This window comes from Meles meles, chromosome 9, assembly GCF_922984935.1.
Source record: "Meles meles chromosome 9, mMelMel3.1 paternal haplotype, whole genome shotgun sequence".
Taxonomy (NCBI): Eukaryota; Metazoa; Chordata; class Mammalia; order Carnivora; family Mustelidae; genus Meles; species Meles meles.
Window position 1 is genome coordinate 9,328,688 of NC_060074.1, and position 19,604 is coordinate 9,348,291.

General features: G+C 39.9%; 1 protein-coding gene and 1 pseudogene across 4 annotated transcripts in view; one reads left to right on the forward strand and one right to left on the reverse strand.

The window, feature by feature from the left end:
• Window positions 1–19,604, reverse strand: part of ANKRD44 (ankyrin repeat domain 44) — a 319,359-nt gene that overhangs the window by 59,806 nt on the left and 239,949 nt on the right. The window lies entirely within an intron of this gene.
• Window positions 879–1,056, forward strand: LOC123951206 (annotated as a pseudogene).

Below are 19,604 nucleotides of genomic sequence, written 5' to 3' on the forward strand. Positions count from 1 at the left end.
GAAGGTGCCTTCCCCTCCTTCCAAAGGAGCTTGGCAGACAGAGCTATACTGTCCCAAGGTCAGAAAATCGCTTCCACCGCATCCCCAAGAAACTCTTCAGGCCCTGAACTGAGGAATCATGGGCTCCTCTCCCCTCTTCAAGTGTCTGCTGTATCCGGAGGATCATGGGAATGGCCAAGCCCTCTTCACATGGGCTGAAGGCCTTATGGTCTGCACTTGCTCATTTTCTCCCAGGAGCCTGTAGGAGTTACCAGATACCAACGTGGCCCTTCTTCTTGCCCCATTTCTAAAAGAGGAGCCTGCCTTCGTGGACCAAGTTCACTCAGCACCCTTCAGGGAGAGCTCACAGTGCACCAGCTCCTGTCTTCCCGGCCTCCTTCCCTGCTTAGACTCCTCAGCAGAACTCGGCAGTTCCTGAGCGCGGAGCCTCACCCTGCCACACGCCTGTGGGACTGAAAATCTCAGACCACCTACAGCCCGAGAGGCAGACCCCCCCCCCCCAACTACCTCGCCTCAGAAATAAATCTCACTGCAGAAGAAAATGAAATACAAAAGGAAGCACAGAGCATTTACGACCGAAAGCAAGAGCACACTAATTTCATTTCACTTCATTTCGTTTAAATATGATAATTCAAAGAACTATTTCTCTCAAAGCTCGCAGTTTTGTTTCATAAAATCATCTTTTCATTGATGTAAAATTGACTGCTATGCCATAGTTATTTTAGTAGTACAGACATTAAGAAAATATGGTTGTCGATTTATATAAGATAAAACATACAAAAAAATTATAGCAGAATTTTCTTCTCTTTAGTAGAGGGAAACTGTAATGCTCCAAAGCCTGATTTGTGTGTGTGTGTCAATTTAGAAAATGGTTTCTTAGCTTTGCGCAGTGGCAGTATCGTAGCCAATGAGGTTTATCCGAGGCGCGATTATTGCTAATTGAAAATGGTTTCTTGCATGGGTCTTTCCACTGTGGACCTACCTTAGCCGCACACTCTACCCTTGAAAACTAACTCTTCTTAAGTGAAGGGGCTGCTGGACCCAGCTTGCAGGCTGCCATTTTGGCAAAGACAGTCCTTCTAGAGTCTCTTTCTGTGAGATGTTAGGTCATCCACCCAACCGAGCCTGACTCCTGTTATCCTGTCCTTTGGTTATCACTGAACACAAAATATTGACCCCTTCCTCCCAGGGCAGCCAGCATTCTTGGGAGAGAAGGAAGGACACTGTCTGTAGGACTTAATTGGTTCCTATTCCTCCCACGCATCCTCCCATCCCAAGGTTCCTCCGTCCATTACCAAAACCAAAACCAAAGCCAAAACCCCTTTCTGGCCTCCAGAACACACATGTAAATAACTACCAGTCTGTTGGGGAACCCGTGCACCTTGCTTCCTACTTACCCACAATACAAAATATAACCCCTTGTCACAAACCAGAGAACCCGGGGGATGGCTCATGAATTTTAATGAATTCTGAATTCAGGTCCTAAACTATTTTATTTCCCCTTAAGTTTCATGAACCCAGCAATTCTAAAAGTCATGTGCAGCTGATGTCAAGAATGAAGCATCTTCAGCAAATGGTGTCCATCATTTAAAACATACTACAGTGTGTGAATTCAGGCCACCAGACAGGATGCAAATGGAGCCATTTCACTCATGGTATTCAGAGACTCCTTTTACCAGTTTGTGAGCATCTACGGTTCCTTTCCCATCTGTTATCTTTTCTTTTTAGCTGTTAATTAGCTCTCTGAACAGAGGGTGCGAGAGGCAGAGTATTTAATGTGGCAAAGAACATCGCACAGGTTTCCATGATTCTCAGAGCGACCAGTCTCACTGCCTGCTGATATCGTCCATAAAGAGTGTAAGAGGACAGATGAAATTTTGGACTAAAATTGGGTTTTCGCATTACCATGCATTTATCCTAGTACCTCATCCCTACTAATGAAAGGAAACCTTAAAGTGTTGTATAACTTCATGCCACCCAGAAGAGCAACTGAAAAGAAATCTATACTCTCGTGAAATTTTTTTCTTTTTTGCTCCCAATTATGGATCAGAATGACTTTGCTCTTGTTCTAACAAGGCAGTACTCAAAAAGAGTCACATGTAAAAAGCACTCATATGCATGCTCTAAAAACTATGGGAAAATCTCATTTGGATGGAGCCCTGTTTAAACATTATAATGGTAACAGATGGTAACTAGACTTATCATGGTGATCGTTTTGTAATGTACATAAATGTCAAATCGCGATGTTGTATACTTGAAACGAATACGATATTGTACATTAATTTTAATTTTAAAAACTTAAAAAACAAGATAAGATGCTTAATTTCAAGTGTGCCAGTGTGCCCCTGATAGCTACCTGAAAAAAATTCAGCGTTCCTTTTAAAAAATGGCTTCCGACCCTTTAGCTTGACCCATTTGAAACTAAGCTACCTTCATTTGTTGTACAATAGTAAACAATAGTTGTCAAATTTGGACCCTGTATTTTCCCCCTTGAGGACACACACTGCATCATAGAGTCTTTCACTGAGTGTGTGGATTAATTAGGAACATATTTGAAATGAGAAGAACTATCTTCTAATCAGTTCGTAAATTTCAGTCCCAATTTCAGTTGTAAGTTTATGAATTAGATTGCTGAAAGTCAGATAAGAATGATCTGTTTACAAAATCTAGCACCAAGAATAAAAGAAATTGTAATAGAAGCGTGATTTCAGTGTTTGCTTAAGTTAAGAAATTGGTCAAAAGGTTAAAATCATTAAAAGAGCCTAAAAGAACAAAATCACAACTTGCAGGGTATTTTCTTTTCTTTCTTTACTCACCATATCCCTTGGAATTTTACTTATTGACTAATAAAAATGGCAATGAACAATGACTGGATAAAAAATCTGGTGAGACTTCTTTATACGTTATCACAGTAGGAAGGTGTTTTTTCTGACTTTCTCCTAAAAACCAATTTTTTTGAAATTGTCTAATGGTTAATAAATACAGTAAATGCTAAATTGCAAACCAACTCCTGCGGCTTCCAATCGCATATTCCAGTTTTAAAGTCTGGCCCATAATGAATGTTTTCCTCAGGAGAGTACTTCGCATTTATTTAGGATGATCAATTTTTAAACATATGCCTGAAAAGTGACATGATCTTGAGAAATGCCCAAACACACCAAAGCACAGACTGTAACTTTACCTGGTTCTAAAATATTAAAGTAAGCCATCAATCCATAAATAGTTTATACACATTCCTAGCTATGCCATAAAGGAGGTCTAAAAAAAAAGAATTTTTATGTCTAAGCAAAAGATTTAAAATATAGCTTAATTTCAGCATTTATTTGTTGAAACGGCTTTGAAAAAAGTCTCCCAGTTTGTGCTCGGGAAGAAAGCTGGGTTGGAGAGACCAACTCAAAATTATTAAAATTAAATATTAATGGTGAATTTTATTAAAGTGTCAAAAGAATTATCAAAGGTTCTGACAATTTCACAAGTAGTCACATAACTTGAACCATAACTCAGCTTTGTTTTTCTTTTTCTTTCCTGCATTTCTGTGGAGGCAACAGGAGGACAGAGCAACCTTGTGAGTGGGAGACAGGGATTTGTCTTATGCTGTGTTCACACTAATCTTCTCTTAGCTGAATAGATAGGAGCTCTTCTTCCCCCCACCCCTTTCTAAATGCTGATTAATCTGTCTTCATTTTCCTTTCCTTCCTCTATTTCAGTAAAGAAATTGTACGGTTGTGTTTTCTCTGTTACTATAACGGGGTCAGGTTAGGGCAATCGAAAAGACTCTGAAGGCATTTTGTTTTTAACAGGATCGAACCAGGAACAACAGACTTTAAAATCCTCCTCCATAACTCGGAGAGAAGCCCACCTGCGGGGCTGTGTTTATTTCCACCCCTGCTTTCGTTTTTTCCCTGGCAGGTAGCCCGAAAGCATCATCAGTAGGAGGCAGACAGAGCTGGAGCCTGAGGTCCTCGTGGTCCTCCCCCAACGACAGGCTTGGAAGGTTCCTCTTCTAAACACTGCTGGTGACTCTGAGAGGCTTAATTTTTCTTTAAAACAAACTTTCAGTTTTGAAAACTTTTTTCCCCCATAGATGTTTAAAATGAACATTTTTTAAAAAACTGAAGTGTATGTGACATTCATTAACTTTAAAATATAATTTTAAAATAAGATACACCCAGGAAAGGATGTCTGATCTAACAGGGGACCTGACTCTTAAGACAGTATCTGGCTCACAGAAGGTCTTCAGTAAATTTGCTTTAATCCATGAATTTAAAAAAATGAAAGAACTATAAATGAACCTTTAAGTCCCGGCAAAAAAAGAAAAAAATCCAAACAAACAAAAAGGAAAAAAGAAGAAAGAATGTAGTAACATGGTCCCTACTCCTTCATGGCAAAAGCCAGAGGTGGCCAGTTAACGTTTTAGTATGGGCTAACCTAGTCATGTAACTGCCCATAACACACATAAATCACTATGCGTATATTATCTTAAAACTCTACTTTTTTGTGCTTAATAGGGAGTAAATATTTTTACATACATTAAATACTCTTTTGTGACGTCATTTTATTGGCTATATCACATTCTAATAATCAGTGCAATAATTTCTCAGTAATTTAACTTTCTTCCCTATTTTGGAACTTTCAGGTTGTCCCCCTTTTTGGCTTTATGATTATTGATATTAACAGCTGTGGACATTTGTGTGGCTGAATCTTGATGACTATTCATGAAGTTTTCCTGCTATTAAATTGCAAAAAGCAGAATATTAATAGCTTGATTTGTCATTGGCAAAATATTTTGGTAATTTAAATCAATTTCAGGGGTAGCCTGAGGCACACTGCCTGCAGATATGGTTGCTGGGTTCCAGTTAATTATTTCCAACACTATTCACCCCTATCTGACTTTGTACTTTCAAGGCTCATCAAAACAATTATTCTCCAAGGAGCTGGTTACCGAACCCTCAAAGAGAGCAGGAAACTTGTTTCTCCTTCATTAAAAATAGCTCCATGGGTATTTCCAGCTGTTCTTTCACGCGCAGCTGGAGTAGTATACATCTCTTAATTCTTTTTCTAGTGGCAAGCACATTTTCTAAAGTGAATCTTATACTATTAGAACTTCTCAAATCTTTACTGTGCTCATTCTTAATAAGTGAAGTAAAATGCAAATTGACTCATATTTAAACTAAAAGAAACAGAACCTGATCTTTTCTGCTAGTTTAAAAAAAAAAAGGAATTTCAAGTTGCAAGAAAGAAACGAATAAAAGGTAGCCTTCATTTACTTTCTTAAAGAAGTATTTCTGGCTATCTGTGAATAACTGTCGCTAGAAGAATATTAAAATTTTCTTGAAATACTCATCTCCAGTTGGTAAATAAAGTATCTAGAATTGTTATTCTAAGATGATAACCAAAATGCAATCCTTCATAAATGCGAGTGGACACAAAATAATATGGCATCTGACTATCAACTTGGGTTTTAAAATGTAGCCTTAACTCTTCTAGGGAGCTATACACATTGAGCTCAGAGTGATCACTTGAGTAATTAAATGGTCTGTGCATTTTACTTATAACCACTATAAATTAGCAAAGAAAAAAATTCTAATCTCATAGGACTAGTGCCATAATATTCCTAGTTATGACAGAGATACTCAGCACGTTTTATAGGAAGTTAGTAGAGAAGGACTTGCAACCTTTTCCAAAAGGGTCCCTGAGGCTGGGGTAAGAGGATGAGTTAAAAATCTGAGAGTGGGGGCGCCTGGGAGGTTCAGTGGGTTAAGCCTCTGCCTTTGGCTCGGGTCGTGATCTAGGGGTCCTGGGACTGAGTCCCGCATCGGGCTCCTGGTCGGCAGGGAGCCTGCTTCCTCCTCTCTCTCTGCCTGCCTCTCTGCCTGCTTGTGTGTACTCTCCCTCTCTGACAAATAAATAAAATCTTTAAAAAAGAAAACCTCAAATCTTAAATCTTACTTGTAAGCTAATGAACAAATATTTTATACGGATTTTTTGCAAATTATGAAATAATTTATTTTATATACTGTACTTTTCTAAATACACCTATTTTCATGTATCCAGTCACTAAAGATTTTTCATCTTCTAAAAACTTATGTGCAAAGTATTTTTCCATAACCTTTACGAGTTCATGGGACACCAGTATGGAGGGTAACTGGGGACTTCTAAATCTGGGCATGACGGCGAGAAACCCTGTTTCACCCGCACTAAGAGCCACACAGCCACACCTGATCCTGAAGTTCCATGCTATTAAGGGAACATTCTTGGGGCTTATATAACTTTTTTATTTTCTTTTCAAATATGCCTCAAATTTTCATGCTTTATATACATGTTAGGATAACCAGATGCTCTTCTGAATTATGACCTTAAGAATTTCAACTTGGCAAAAAGTTAAAAAAAAAATTCACCTTAGCAGTGATTTTGATCAAGGAAAGAAAGAAGATTTCTGGGTTATTTTTTTTCTATTTTAACAAAAATCTACTCTTCCTCCTAAACTAATCCAGAAGTCTCTCTCTGTATCTTGGCAGGGACACTCCTTGACTACCAATAACAGAGCACTGTATTTCTCCTTCATTCCTAATCATTCGCTGCAAATAACACCTTTCTCCCCAAATACTTTGGGCCCACTGAATTTGAGCCTTCTTCTGCTGGCTAGCCACCAGGTTATTTTTTTAAATGTGTTATTTTTTTAAATGACCAAATAAACCTTGGCCATTCCTAGCTGTGTTCGGGCCCTGCAAGAACACAGGGCTCTCAGAAGCAGAGCTGAGGCCTGGGACAACTCCCTTCACGTGTGAAGTTATTCAAAGGCCTCCCTTCCTTATCCTTAAAGTACTGATGACTCATAAACAGTAGGACCTAACCTTTGCAAAACCATAAGCTTCTACCAAATCAAGCTACTAGGAGACACCGGTTTGGTTAAACCAGAAGATGTGTTCGACCCACTGCTGCCCACATGTGTCTTCTGAATCATTTAACAGTAACTTTGTTGAGGAGATGAATGAACAATACTAGCTTGGACTCCCAGTTAAATCTCACCAATAAATAAATACCTACTTTATCTTACTGTCACTTCTGAGATGTGAATCCTATTCTGTAGGCGAGGGGTTCTTGACAAGGATGACTGTAACCTCCAGGGGACATGTGGAAATGACTGGAGACACTTTTGACTGTCAAAACTTCGAGGGGGTGTAAATTGCTCTTGGCCCCTAGTGAGTAGAAGCCAAGGACGCTACTAAACATCCTTCATACACCAGAGAACACCCCCCCCCCCCAACAAAACATCATCTTACTCAAAATGTTAATAGTGCCAAGGTTGGGAAATCCTGTTTTAAGAAAACGAAACAAGGCCCCTGGGTAGCTCAGTGGGTTAAGCCTCTGCCTTCGGTTCAGGTCATGATCTCAGGGTCCTGGGCTCGAGTCCCAGGTCCGGCTCTCTGCTCAGCAGGGAGCCTGGTTCCCCCCTCCCCCCTCTCTGCCTGCCTGCCTGCCTGTCTGCCTACTTGTGATCTCTGTCTGTCAAATAAATAAATAAAATCTTAAAAAAAGAAAAAAAAAAGGAAAGAAAATGAAACAAAAGTAGCTAAGAGGAAATTATTCCCTTTGAGCCTTTGGAAAGGCTTACACCTGGGCAGTATGGAGCTCTCACTTAGAGCTTCATAACAGGAAGACAAATGGCCCAACAGAAGGCCCATGGTGGCAGCACCCCAACACATTCTTATAAAGGAGCTTAGTCAACATGATCCATAGTATACAGACTAAATTCCAGAGAAAATATCATCATCATCAACCTGATAGGGCTCGCAGCAAGTGAGAAACCCATCCTTCACATTGAATTTGCACAGAAAACCTGTGAATTGAATGGAGAATAAGATAGAAAACAGATGCTCACCAAGCCATCTAAATTAGGTAGAGCCTTGTTTGATCCATTTTAAATCTTTTCTTGTTTTGGGAAATGCTGAGCTTGGGGGAATGGGGTACAAATAAGTATCTTCAGTGTTATGTCGGTGTTGTGACGCACGAGAAAACCTCCAGCCATTTTCAGATTTTAATCATCGTACCCACATTACAGATGCAGGCTATCTGGCAGATGCTCAGAGGAAAGAGCCTTATCAGTCCTCAGCATCTAATTACTTATCGTACAGAAAATTAGGCAAGATTCCAAGTCTACAGAAGACTCATGTTCTGTCGGGAGTTATTAATTACAAGCAGACTTAAGAAGCATGAATTTGTTTTGGTAATCACGCCAGGGTGTGTGCAGCTCTGCCAAAACGCACAGGAAGTGGAGATGAGGGAGAAGGTGAGCTGCTCGGCTCAGCTGGTAAAGGGGGGATTAAAACCAGATGGCCCCAGTTTGTCTCTTTCAGCCAAGTTCCAAATAAAATATTCCTTGCGCTGAAGTTTAAATTAAATTGATGCCTGAGTGCCCCGCTCCTGAGTAAGAATCTAAATTAACTCCTTCTTTTTGATTTCTGGTTTGTTGATTATGTTGTTTTGACGACCTTAAGATAGTTAAAGCATACTCTGGCATATAAACACCCCTGCACACACACTTGCGCACGTGTGGGAATAAGAATGAAAAAGAACAGAAGTTTAAACGGGTTATCTTTGTATGGTGGAATTATATGGGATCTCAATTTTCTTCTTATTTTTCTATGATGTTTCTGAAACTTCTACAATTTTTTTAAGGATTTTATTTATTTATTTGACAGAGAGAGGTCACAAGCAGGCAGAGGCAGGCAGAGAGAGGGAGTGAAGCAGGCTCCCTGCTGAGCAGAGAGCCCGATGTAGGGCTCAATCCCAGGACCCTGAGATCATGACCTGAGCTGAAGGCAGAGTCTTAACCCACTGAACCACCCAGGCGCCCCTGAAATTTCTACAATTAAGCACATATTATTTATAATCAGAAAACCACTTGGAATATGGTAACTATACCCCTCCCATCCTTCTATTCTTTTTTTTTTTTAAAGATTTGATTTATTTATTTGACAGACAGAGATCACAAGTAGGCAGACAGGCAGGCAGAGAGAGAGAGGAGGAAGCAGGCTCCCCGCCAAGCAGAGAGCCCGATGTGGGGCTCGATCCCAGGACCCCAGGATCATGACCTGAGCCGAAGGCAGAGGCTTTAACCCACTGAGCCACCCAGGCGCCACCCCCCCCCCCCGCATCCTTCTGTTCTATTCCCTAACTATGGTCTAGTTCTACTGATACTGCTCTACTTTAAATACTGACATGAGCACTTATGTTGAAAAAGGGTGACTAACCATTCATACTCATCATATCAAATCTCACCCCCTATTATCGACCTCTACAGCTGTCTGAACAACAGATTGCTAATGTTACTCAAGAACTAGTTTAGTAAGGACTTCTCAAATTCTATGTTCCACAATATACATACCTTCATAGTCTGGCGATGCATAGGTGGAGGGAAAGAAAAAAGGAGAAAATATACTTCAGATCACAACCAGGCCAGCTGTAGGACATATTGAATAATAAGACTCAAACTTTGGAATGGATTTGAAAACGACTGTGTCGAAGCTCAACGTCTAAAGTTATGTGCAATCCATACATTTAATGAAATTCCTTGACAAGCTGATAACATAAGGTACTGAGGTTGGCCTAAGTGAAACACAAAAAAATTCCTACAATACATGAAGTAACATAGGTTTATCTAAATTTCATGGCCAAAAGAGAGAGGAAATGTCTGTCTTGCTCTGATGCTAAAAAAACTCAAATGATTGAACTTATTTGTATCAACACAAGGGCTGACAACCCCGCCTCAATAAAAAAAAGTCTTCAACCGATTCCGGTTCAAAGCCAGAGCCACATCAAACATTAAAAGCTACTACCACTGAGAAGAAACACATAGACCTGTACCCCTGCAACAAATAATACATTATAGCTTAATTTAAAAAATAATAAAAGGGGCGCCTGGGTGGCTCAGTGGGTTAAAGCCTCTGCCTTCGGCTCAGGTCATGATCCCAGGGTCCTGGGATCGAGCCCCACATCGGGCTCTCTGCTCGGCGGGGAGCCTGCTTTCCTTCCTCTCTCTCTGCCTGCCTCTCTGCCTACTTGTGATCTCTGTCAAATAAATAAGTAAGTAAATAAATAAATAAATAAATAAATAAATAAATAAATAAAATAAATAAATAAATAAAATAAAATCTTTTAAAAATAATAAAAAGAAAATAAACATCCTCTTAAAATGAAAGTCTAGATAGTTAAGCAAAAAGGTAATGAAAGTCCGCTATGAGTAGAAAATGAAGAAAATCCTAGTGCCTACCACTCAGGTAATGATGCTGTCTTGCTATGAGTCAATAGTGGGAAGTAATTATGCCCACAATGATCCTGGAAGCAGATAAGTGATCTTGTCCTTTAGCTATTTCCAGTTTCTCGTTGTTAACCACTGGGGAATTTCTGTTTGACACATGACAGTTTCCTGATGAGTATAAGGTCATATAGACATTCCCAGGGCTCTTCTGAAATAATAGATAGTTCTAGCAACTCTTAGGTTAAAACACCACTTACAGAATCTGTACAGATGCTATAGTAGTGGATGTTCTGAGGCCACAGAATAAGGAAAAGATACAGCCCCAGGAAACATCAACCTGAGGTAGACCTGGGAAAACAGGTAGCTCTTTGGACCAAGAATCCTTCACGCACTCAATACTCTTACACTGGCCTTTGGCCACTCAAGTTCTCCCTCACAAAGTGAAATTTATCTGTCCTATTTTTCATTCTTTTAAGCTTTTGTTCTCTCTGAGCTAAGATGCCGGCAGGTAGAAATATGTTTCCTCCAAGGAAAGTACTTTTTGGTTTAACAGAAAAACAATAACCTGACCCAGAGGAATCACTTAATAGCAAGAATTTTAGCAGCAAACAAGTCAAGAAACACAACATTACTAGGAATTCAGAAGTTCTTCTCATGCTGCCTTATCATTAACCCCTTCCAAGATTAACCATTCTTCTGCTTCCAGCACCAGAGACTGGTTTTGCTCATTTCTGAGCTCTTTTTAAGTGGTATAAAGAATGTATTCTTTTGTATCTGATTTCTTCTGCTCAACATTATGTGAGTTTAATGCATGTTCACACGTATAGTTGTAAATCACTCATTCTCTACTTGCTTTACAGTATGTCAGTGTAAATCCACAATGATTATTTTACTGTTCTACTGTGGAACAGCATTGGGTAATTACTAGTTTGGACTTGTTATAAATAGCCCTTCATGAACGTTTTTTGTGTGCCTTTTGGTACTCAGATATACATATTTCCATTGGGTGTATACACAGGTGCAGAACTGTTGGGACATGGGAACGCATAGCTTTAGCTTAAACAGATCCTGCCAAACAGTTTCCTAAAGTGATTTTATAATTCTGCTTCCACTTGGGATTTTGAAAGCTGCAAAAGCACATTGCTTCTACCCTAACAGTAAGAACAAAAGATAGTCTACAAAATCAGAACTTTTCCTGAGCTCATCAGGAAGCTGAGGTAATGAGGCAACCAAGCAAACTGCATCACCAGGAGGGAGAAGACCATACAAGGGGAGACAGGACACGTGAACGCTTTCCTCTACGGCAGAGCATGGGTGAAAGTTGTGACCACCGTAAAAAAGCAGGCAAAAAGATACCAACCCAAATTGTTCATGAATTCTTAAAAGCCAAGCCATCTTTTCCAATAGTTGGGAACCTTAAACAAAAAAGGAATTTGCACTCAGCTCGAAAGCTCTTTACCATGAGTCTCCAGTGGGTGCTCGTGAACAAGATTCGGCACAGGTTGGAGGACCCAGGAGAACTCCCCTCAGTGGAACAGGTAAGGGCGAGGTGATTGGCTACTGTTCCAAGACAAGCATGAAACACTATTTCCTTGGATCCTTCTCTCATAAAAAGCAAAGGCCTTAGGCTATTGGGAAAGCAGCAGCAACCCTTCCATACCTAGGACCCAGACAATACACCATTATTTCTGGTGAAGGAACTGAAATAAAAGTAATCCCCTTGTAAGGGTAGAGTAGAAGCAAAAATCCTTTGTTCCTGGGGAGGGCATAAAATCCTTTGAGACCTACATCTTATACTTATGAAAAGCACAGTTCTGCTACCAGGCTAAGAAGGGCAGGATCTCTCTTCTCAAAAATCACCACAGATACAAGGCAGAGTTTGTCATAGGATAGGGTTGCTGAGAAAACCCATCCCCTGAGACCCAGGTGCACAGGGACTGCTTAGCAGTGAGGCTGAACCCAGGCAACAGAGAGCCCCCACAACAAGCCTAGGACAAGTAACAAGCAGCAGCGATGTGGAGCTGGGAAAGAGGCGAGAGCATGGAAAAGGATCACTTCTGTGGAATGGGCATGCAGGGACATTGAAAGATGAGAGGGAGGCGTGAACATTGAGCAAAACCTTTTGCACGTCAGGACAAGGTAGCAGGAGCCCATTCCACAGGAATGTGAAGTCTCTGATGGACTGAAGATAATCATGGCAATGACAAACTCAAACCCCCTTCAGCTCTGATACATCCCTACACTAAGAGGAGGGCTACCCATTTCCAGCTGTGAATATTATTTACTTCAGTCTCTGCTGATTTCCTACACAAAACTCCAATCATTCATTCCAAAACTATGAGAGACATAAGAAAGCAAGCAAAAAAACAAAAACAAAAACAAAAACCCCAACCTATTTTCAGGAGGTAAAGCAATCTGGCATAAGACTCAAAGACGGATGACCCAGTTGGTGGAACCATAAGTCATGGACTATAAAATACCTAAGATTAACATGTGAAATGATTCAGTAAAAAAAGGTGAAAAAAAATTAACTATGAACAAATGGGGAATTTCAGCAGAGAGATAAAAACTATAAAAAGAGTTAAATGGAAATACTAGAAAAAAAATATCAGAGGTGAAGAATTCCTTTAACAGATTCACCTGCAGACTGAATACCATGGAAGGAAAAACCAGTGAACCTGAAAACAGGTCCATAGAGATGATTCAAATGGAAACACAGAGGATAAAAAAATAGTGAGAGAAAAAAATAACAAAGTACCAAGAGCTACTCAAATGGTGTAACATATGTGTACTTAGAGTCACAGAAGATGAAGAAAGAACCAGCAAAATGCCTGCATTTTCCAAACTTAAAAGAGAAAAAGATATCAAACCACACATCCAAGAAATCCAGGGAACTTCAAGCAGGATAAATGCCAAAGTGGGGGAAATATACTTTCAGCTAGCCAAACAGCTGAAACCCACAGTTAAAGAAAACATCTTTAAGATCGCCAGATGGAAAAAAAAAGAAACATTATACTCAGAGGAGCAAAGGATCACAGCAGATTTCTCATCAGAGATTATACAAACCAGAAGACCATGGGGTGACATTACTAAGGTACTGAAATGAAAAAGTCAATACCGCATTCTATAACCAGTGAAAATCTCTTTCAAAATGAAGGCTAACATGATAATAATAAAATAACAAATTAATAATAACAATATTAAGAAGAAGAAGGAAGGGGAGGAGGAGGGGAAGGTGGCAGCAGCAATGACGACACAGGTCTTATCGCAGCAGTAGTGTATGAGAGCTACCCTTGTTTCACATCCTTACAATACTTGGTATTTTCTTTTTCATTGGCCATTTTGGTGGTCATGAAGTTGAGGCATAATGTGGTAGACAAAATAATGGCTTCCCAAAATGTCCACATCCTAGTTCCCAGAACCTGTGAACGCATTACCTTATAGGGCAAAAGAGAATTTACAGCTGTGACCTTAAAATGGGGGGATTATTGTGGATTATCTGGGTAGACCTAATCTAATCACAGGAGTCACAGAAGTTGGAGAACCTTTCCCAGCTGAGGTCACAGACAGATGTGACAATTGAGTAAGTCTCAGAGAGATGCAACATTGCTGGCTTTGAAAACAGAGGAAGAGGAGGAAAACAACAAGGAATGAGGGTAGCCCCTAGGAGCTAAAAAGAAAGGGATGGAGATTCTTCCTAGAGCTTCCAGAAAGTAACGTGCACTATCCACGTCTTCATTTCAGTGCAATGAGACCTGTGTTGGACTTCTAACTTACAGAACTGTAAAGTAATAAGTGTGTGTTGTTTTAAGGTGCCAAATCTAGGGTAATTTGTTATAGCAGCAACAGAACACACATACATATATTTGTGGTTTTAATTTGCATTGCCTTAATGGCTAAGAGAGTTGAGCAACTTTTCATGTTCATTGGGTATCTTTTTTCATGAAGTGCCTTCAGATTTTTTGTCCATTTTCCTATCGTTGCTTATCTTTTCCTCATTGGTTTTTAGGGCTTCTTTATGTATTCTGTAAAAGTTATTTTTTTTAAAGATTTTATTTGTTTATTTGAGAGAGAGGCAGTGAGAGAGAGCATGAGAGGGGAGAGGGTCAGAGGAAGAAGTAGACTCCCGGTGGAGCTGGGAGCCTGACAAAGGGCTTGATCCCAGGACTATGAGATCATAACCTGAGTCGAAAACTGTTTCTTAACCAACTGAGCCACCCAGGCACCCTGTAAGAGTTATTTCTACATTCTGCTTTTTCATATGAATGTATTGTATGCTGAAGCTTGCCTTTACACTCTTTTTTTTTTTAAAAGATTTTATTTATTTATTTGGCAGAGAGAGAGAGAGATCACAAGTAGGCAGAGAGGTAGACAGAGAGAGAGGGGGAAGCAGCCTCCCTGCTGAGCATAGAGCCCGATGCAGGGCTTGATCCCAGGACTCCGAGATCATGACCCTAGCGGAAGGCAGAGGCTTATTAACCCACTGAGCCACCCAAGCGCCTCTTGCCTTTACACTCTTAATAGTGTCTTGTAATGAAGAAAAATTTTACTGTTAATATATTTTCATCTATCTTTGTTCCAGCATCATACTGTTTTCATTATATTAGCTTTTATAATAGATTTTGATATCTGAAAGTGTAAGGCCCCAGGTTTTTCTTTTTCAAGATGGCCTTGTATATTCTTTTCCCTTTGCATTTCCACATAAAATTTTAAATCAGCTTTTCAATATACACACCTATACACAGTGCTACAGGGATTTTGATGAGTTGGAGAGAGTGGTTATCTTGATAGTACTGAGTCTTTTAATTAGTGGAGAAAATACATTTTTCTGTTTATTGAAGCAGAGTTAATTTTTCTCCATGATATAGTACAGCTTTACAGTATGGGCACTTAATATTTTTTGTTATTGAAAATTATAATTTTTTTTTGTGGTATCTTTTTAAAATTTCATTTTCTATTTGTTGTTAGTGGGATATAGAAAAACAACTGATTTTTGAAATATTAACCTCATATATGGTAAGAGTAAGGGTATTTATTAGGTAGCCTCTCATTTTTCTCAATAATGTTTTGTAGTTTTTATGGAAAGACCATTTTATCTAAAATATTTTAGATGTTAATAGAAACAAAAGTATCTTTTGTAAATAGCGTATTTTACAAATTTTATTTATTTGTCTCTGTTAGTGATGTAAAGAAATACAATTGCTTTTTTGTCTGTTGACCATCTCGAATCCATCTCGAATTTTGTATATGGTGTGAGGTAGAAGAGAAAACTCATTTCTCCCTACTTGCATATTCAAATAACCTACCACCTATTGTAATGTCTGTAGCATAATTATACTTGCAAAGTGGCTTTTGCCATGTGGGGTAACATATTCACAGGTTCCAGAAATTAGGGTGTGAACATCATTAGGCCATTTGTCTATTGCACTTTTGTTTCTTTTTCTTCCCCTACTGCACCAATTAGGAGTTCCAGACTAATGTTGAATAGAAGGGGGGATAGAAGGTATATTTATCTTGTTCTCACTGTAAGGAAAAAAAAAGGCTTTCAATATTTCACTATTAAGAATGATGTTCACCAGAGATATTAGCAGATAATCTGTACCAGATTAATGGAGTTGTTGTCTATTCCTAGTTTGCTACAGAATTTTTTAAAAATCACAAATGGGCACTGAGATTTACCAAATGCTTTTACTCTACTGACTGAAATGTTTATTTCCTTTTTCTGTTAATGTGGCAAATTACCCTGATTAATTTTCTAATGTCAAAATATTTTACATTCCTAGAATACTCCCCTTCAATTGTGATAGATTATCTTTTTTTAGTGTATTGTTGCACTTAATTTCCCAATATTTTGTTTAGAATCATCAGTACTTTGGGATGGAAGCTTTCAGTCTAAAAATTGTTTTTTGGTCTATCTTGAGCAATTTAAGAACTGTAGATAATACTGAAATAAGAGTAAATCCTTTTCCTCAAGCATTTTATGATCTTCTGAAACTTGTCCCCATTGGTCCAACCACCTAACAGTTCTTTTTGCTCCTGTCTAAAATTCTTTGTGATTTCTTTATCTAAATAAAATGAGACATGTCTGGGGGTTGGGGTAAGAAAAAGAACTTTATTGGAACCACATATTTCTGACAGAGCAGCCCATTCATTTGTCTTCAGCATTCTTGCCAGTTGGCAGTATACGCTGAGTCCGTCAAGATGACGCTGGGTGCACTTTAGAGAGGGTCAACTGCTACATTATTTGTGCTTAATAAATATGCGCGGACATTAACAGTGAAACCGCCAGGTGCTGCCACCGTAGGTGAGGGTCTGCTTTTTCTCTCCCAATAGTAAAGAATGTTCTCTTTCTAAGTACTATCTGGAAAAATCTCTTGGGATTGCATACTAACAATTATCTACTCCTTCATCCCACCCTTGACAGGGCAGGTCCCCAAAGTCACCAAATATTTAACTCGGTGTGGGCTCAAAGTTTTCAGAGTAAAGCACTGGATTTGGACTGGGGGCTTCGGACAGGTGCTCTCTCTACATATAGCCTGTGAGTCTATATACATTTTTCAGCACTGAATTGTTACTGCTGCGTGTTCTGCAAATGAAAGCCTTTTAAACAGAAAAAACATACAAGATAGGAAGAGATGGTGAGTGATCTTCATGAAGGTCAGAAGCCCGGATTTGATGCCAGCTGGGTTTAATTTTTTTTTTTTTAACCTCCCAGGACAACATTAGTTCATTGATAAAATGCGAATGCCATCTACAAAGGCTTTGATTATAAAAGAGTCTTCATTAAGTCTGGGGCCTAATCACCACTGTAAGTGGGCATCTAAGGCAAAAAGGCAGCAGGTCTCCTGGATTTCATGCTATGTAAAATGTATTCAGTCCCCTGTCCATTACCCAAGTATCTGTCAACAAAAGTACTCAACTGAGAGCTAATTCAGTTGAAGTTCTGCACTGCAAAAGGCTTGACTGCATTAAGTGACAGACATATTGAAATGGTGACACACAGTCAACTCTGTAAAACAGTCGGGGTCATGGGTGTTTATATTTGCTCGATTCCGCTCCATGGGCATACACAGGTCTTTGTGTATTACCAGAAAAAACAATAATACTGGCGTCATGTTTCCATGGCAACTTCGGAGAGCAATTTTTAAATTTAAGAGTTACTTCCTTTAATCAACTATAATTTTCATTTAGATGATATTCCCAGGTTACCCTGATTTATGTTACCCTGTTAATTTACTTTCTGCCTCAGTGCAAGGTGAAATTTATTTGCCTAGGGCAAGAGAGGTTTTATTTAGGGGGGAGGTAGGTTGGAAAGGGATGGAAAAGCTGAGGGACATGGTAATCTTATGGTAATATGATTAAAAATTGTAGAAAAAGAGAACAAAGAACATAATAGATTTGAATAGAAAAATTATTAATTTTTTGATAATTTAAAAAATTGTGCGATGGAAAAAGGTTTTTGCTTCAGAAAAAAGCATGTTGCTTACCTCAACGCTGTGCAAACCAATGTCCTATTCCTTTGTACACCATTTTTACGTTAAATTACAGTATAAATTTCCCACTGTAAGCATCAATGAACATCTCAGTGGTTCTAGCCCAATCAATCAAATATACAGCTTTAATGAAAATTTCTAATGATTCAGTTAAAGCTAATTTTGGTGGGATTCTGAAACACTAACCAGCACAGACTACTTCTAGCTAATGAACATAAAAGAATTAGCACAGAGTCAAGAGAGTGGGTAAAGAAAGCTGTTGTTATTTTAAGCAAAATTAAAACAGATGGGGGAGACTGACACACACGTATTCAGATACGTGCCCGCCTCGCATTTAATCTTTTATGAATGGCTGATCCCAGATGGTGGGGGGACTCTGAGATACAGCAGCCATCTCCCTATCTTGTCTATCTAGTGGGTAATCCAAACGCCATCCAAAGGAAGGAAACCTTTCGAAAGCAGGCTCTCGGATACTTCGAAAATGAGGTGTTGATCAGTTTATCAAAGCAACTCTAAACATCCACCCGCATTCTGCATCACTCATTCATTTCCGGTTTGGCTTCAAATCACACACATGCTGGGGTGCGGAAAGAAGAAAACTAGAGACAAACGCAGCAAACACACTCTACTGACAAGGGTCAGTGAACCTGTCATTAACCAATGAACCCAGAAGGAGCTGTGCCCTCCTCTGAACTCCCTCAGCAAGTCCCCTATACCTCTTCTGGAATACCGTATTTCCTCTCCGAAAAGAATAAGAGAAACACAGAATTCTCACAGAGCGACTATAGTACTTTGTTACATTTATTTTCATGCTGATTCCCGTCACTGGACACTGAACTCCCAGATACAGCAGCTTCTTCGTCTTTGAGACTTGGCACACAGCACAGTGCCTGCCAGACAGGGGGAAGTGATTCAGATACGGTAATAGCGGCTACTCATCCCCATCGTGTGCCGCGCACTGCGCTAGACACTTTACTTACGTGATCCCGTTTCATCCTCAGAGCAACCGAAGCCCTATCTGACAGATGAGGCAAGACTCATGGAAATGAAGGAAAATGTTCCAAGACCTTGCAGGTAGGTGATGGCAGAGTTGGCTTCCCCGCCCAGGCCTGTGTGACGCGGAAGGCCTTGAACTTGCAACTATAGCATGGCCCGGCTCCCACAGGCTCAGGCCATGAGTTGTAGGGTGGGAGGGTAGGAAATGATCAGCGGCACTGATGTGGGAAGTGGCTGAGGGCAGACTCCACGCACTGGGCACAGCGTGGGCAGCCTCTGCACCAACACGGGTGGACGGCGGTGGGAGCAGTGTCTTTTCGTGGACATCTGCGTCCCGGTGGCTTTTTTGGATGCTAATGGCAGGTACCACCATAGCAGCATGACTAGGAGGGAAGGGAAACAGTGGGTGTCCTGTAGTAGCCAAGAGAAGTGCACAGAGCTCATGGGAAACACGTCAAAGCCTTTTCAGAATGAACTGGAGCCAAAGCTTGGATAGAATGCGAGGAGATAGGGCCAGAGAAATAATTTGGAGATGGTTATTCTAATTCTATTATTACCATCTGGGCAGCTGGGATATGTGAATGACATTTTGAGCCAATAATTATACAGTATATATTTTACCTCCCATATTCTCATACCCCCCCACAGATTATAACCTCCTTGAAACTAATATTCATGCCTAACAGATAACTGTGTCAGCATGTTGCCCCGTAATTTACTCCGTATCTCCAGAAAGCAAGCATCCTAAAAGGTAGCAAATGTAAGATAAGTCACACCTCGGAAGTTGTCCCAGTGGACCGCCAGATCGCTTTCCCTGGAATCTAGGAGAAAGAGCAGCTGTGCTAAGGGCTTCT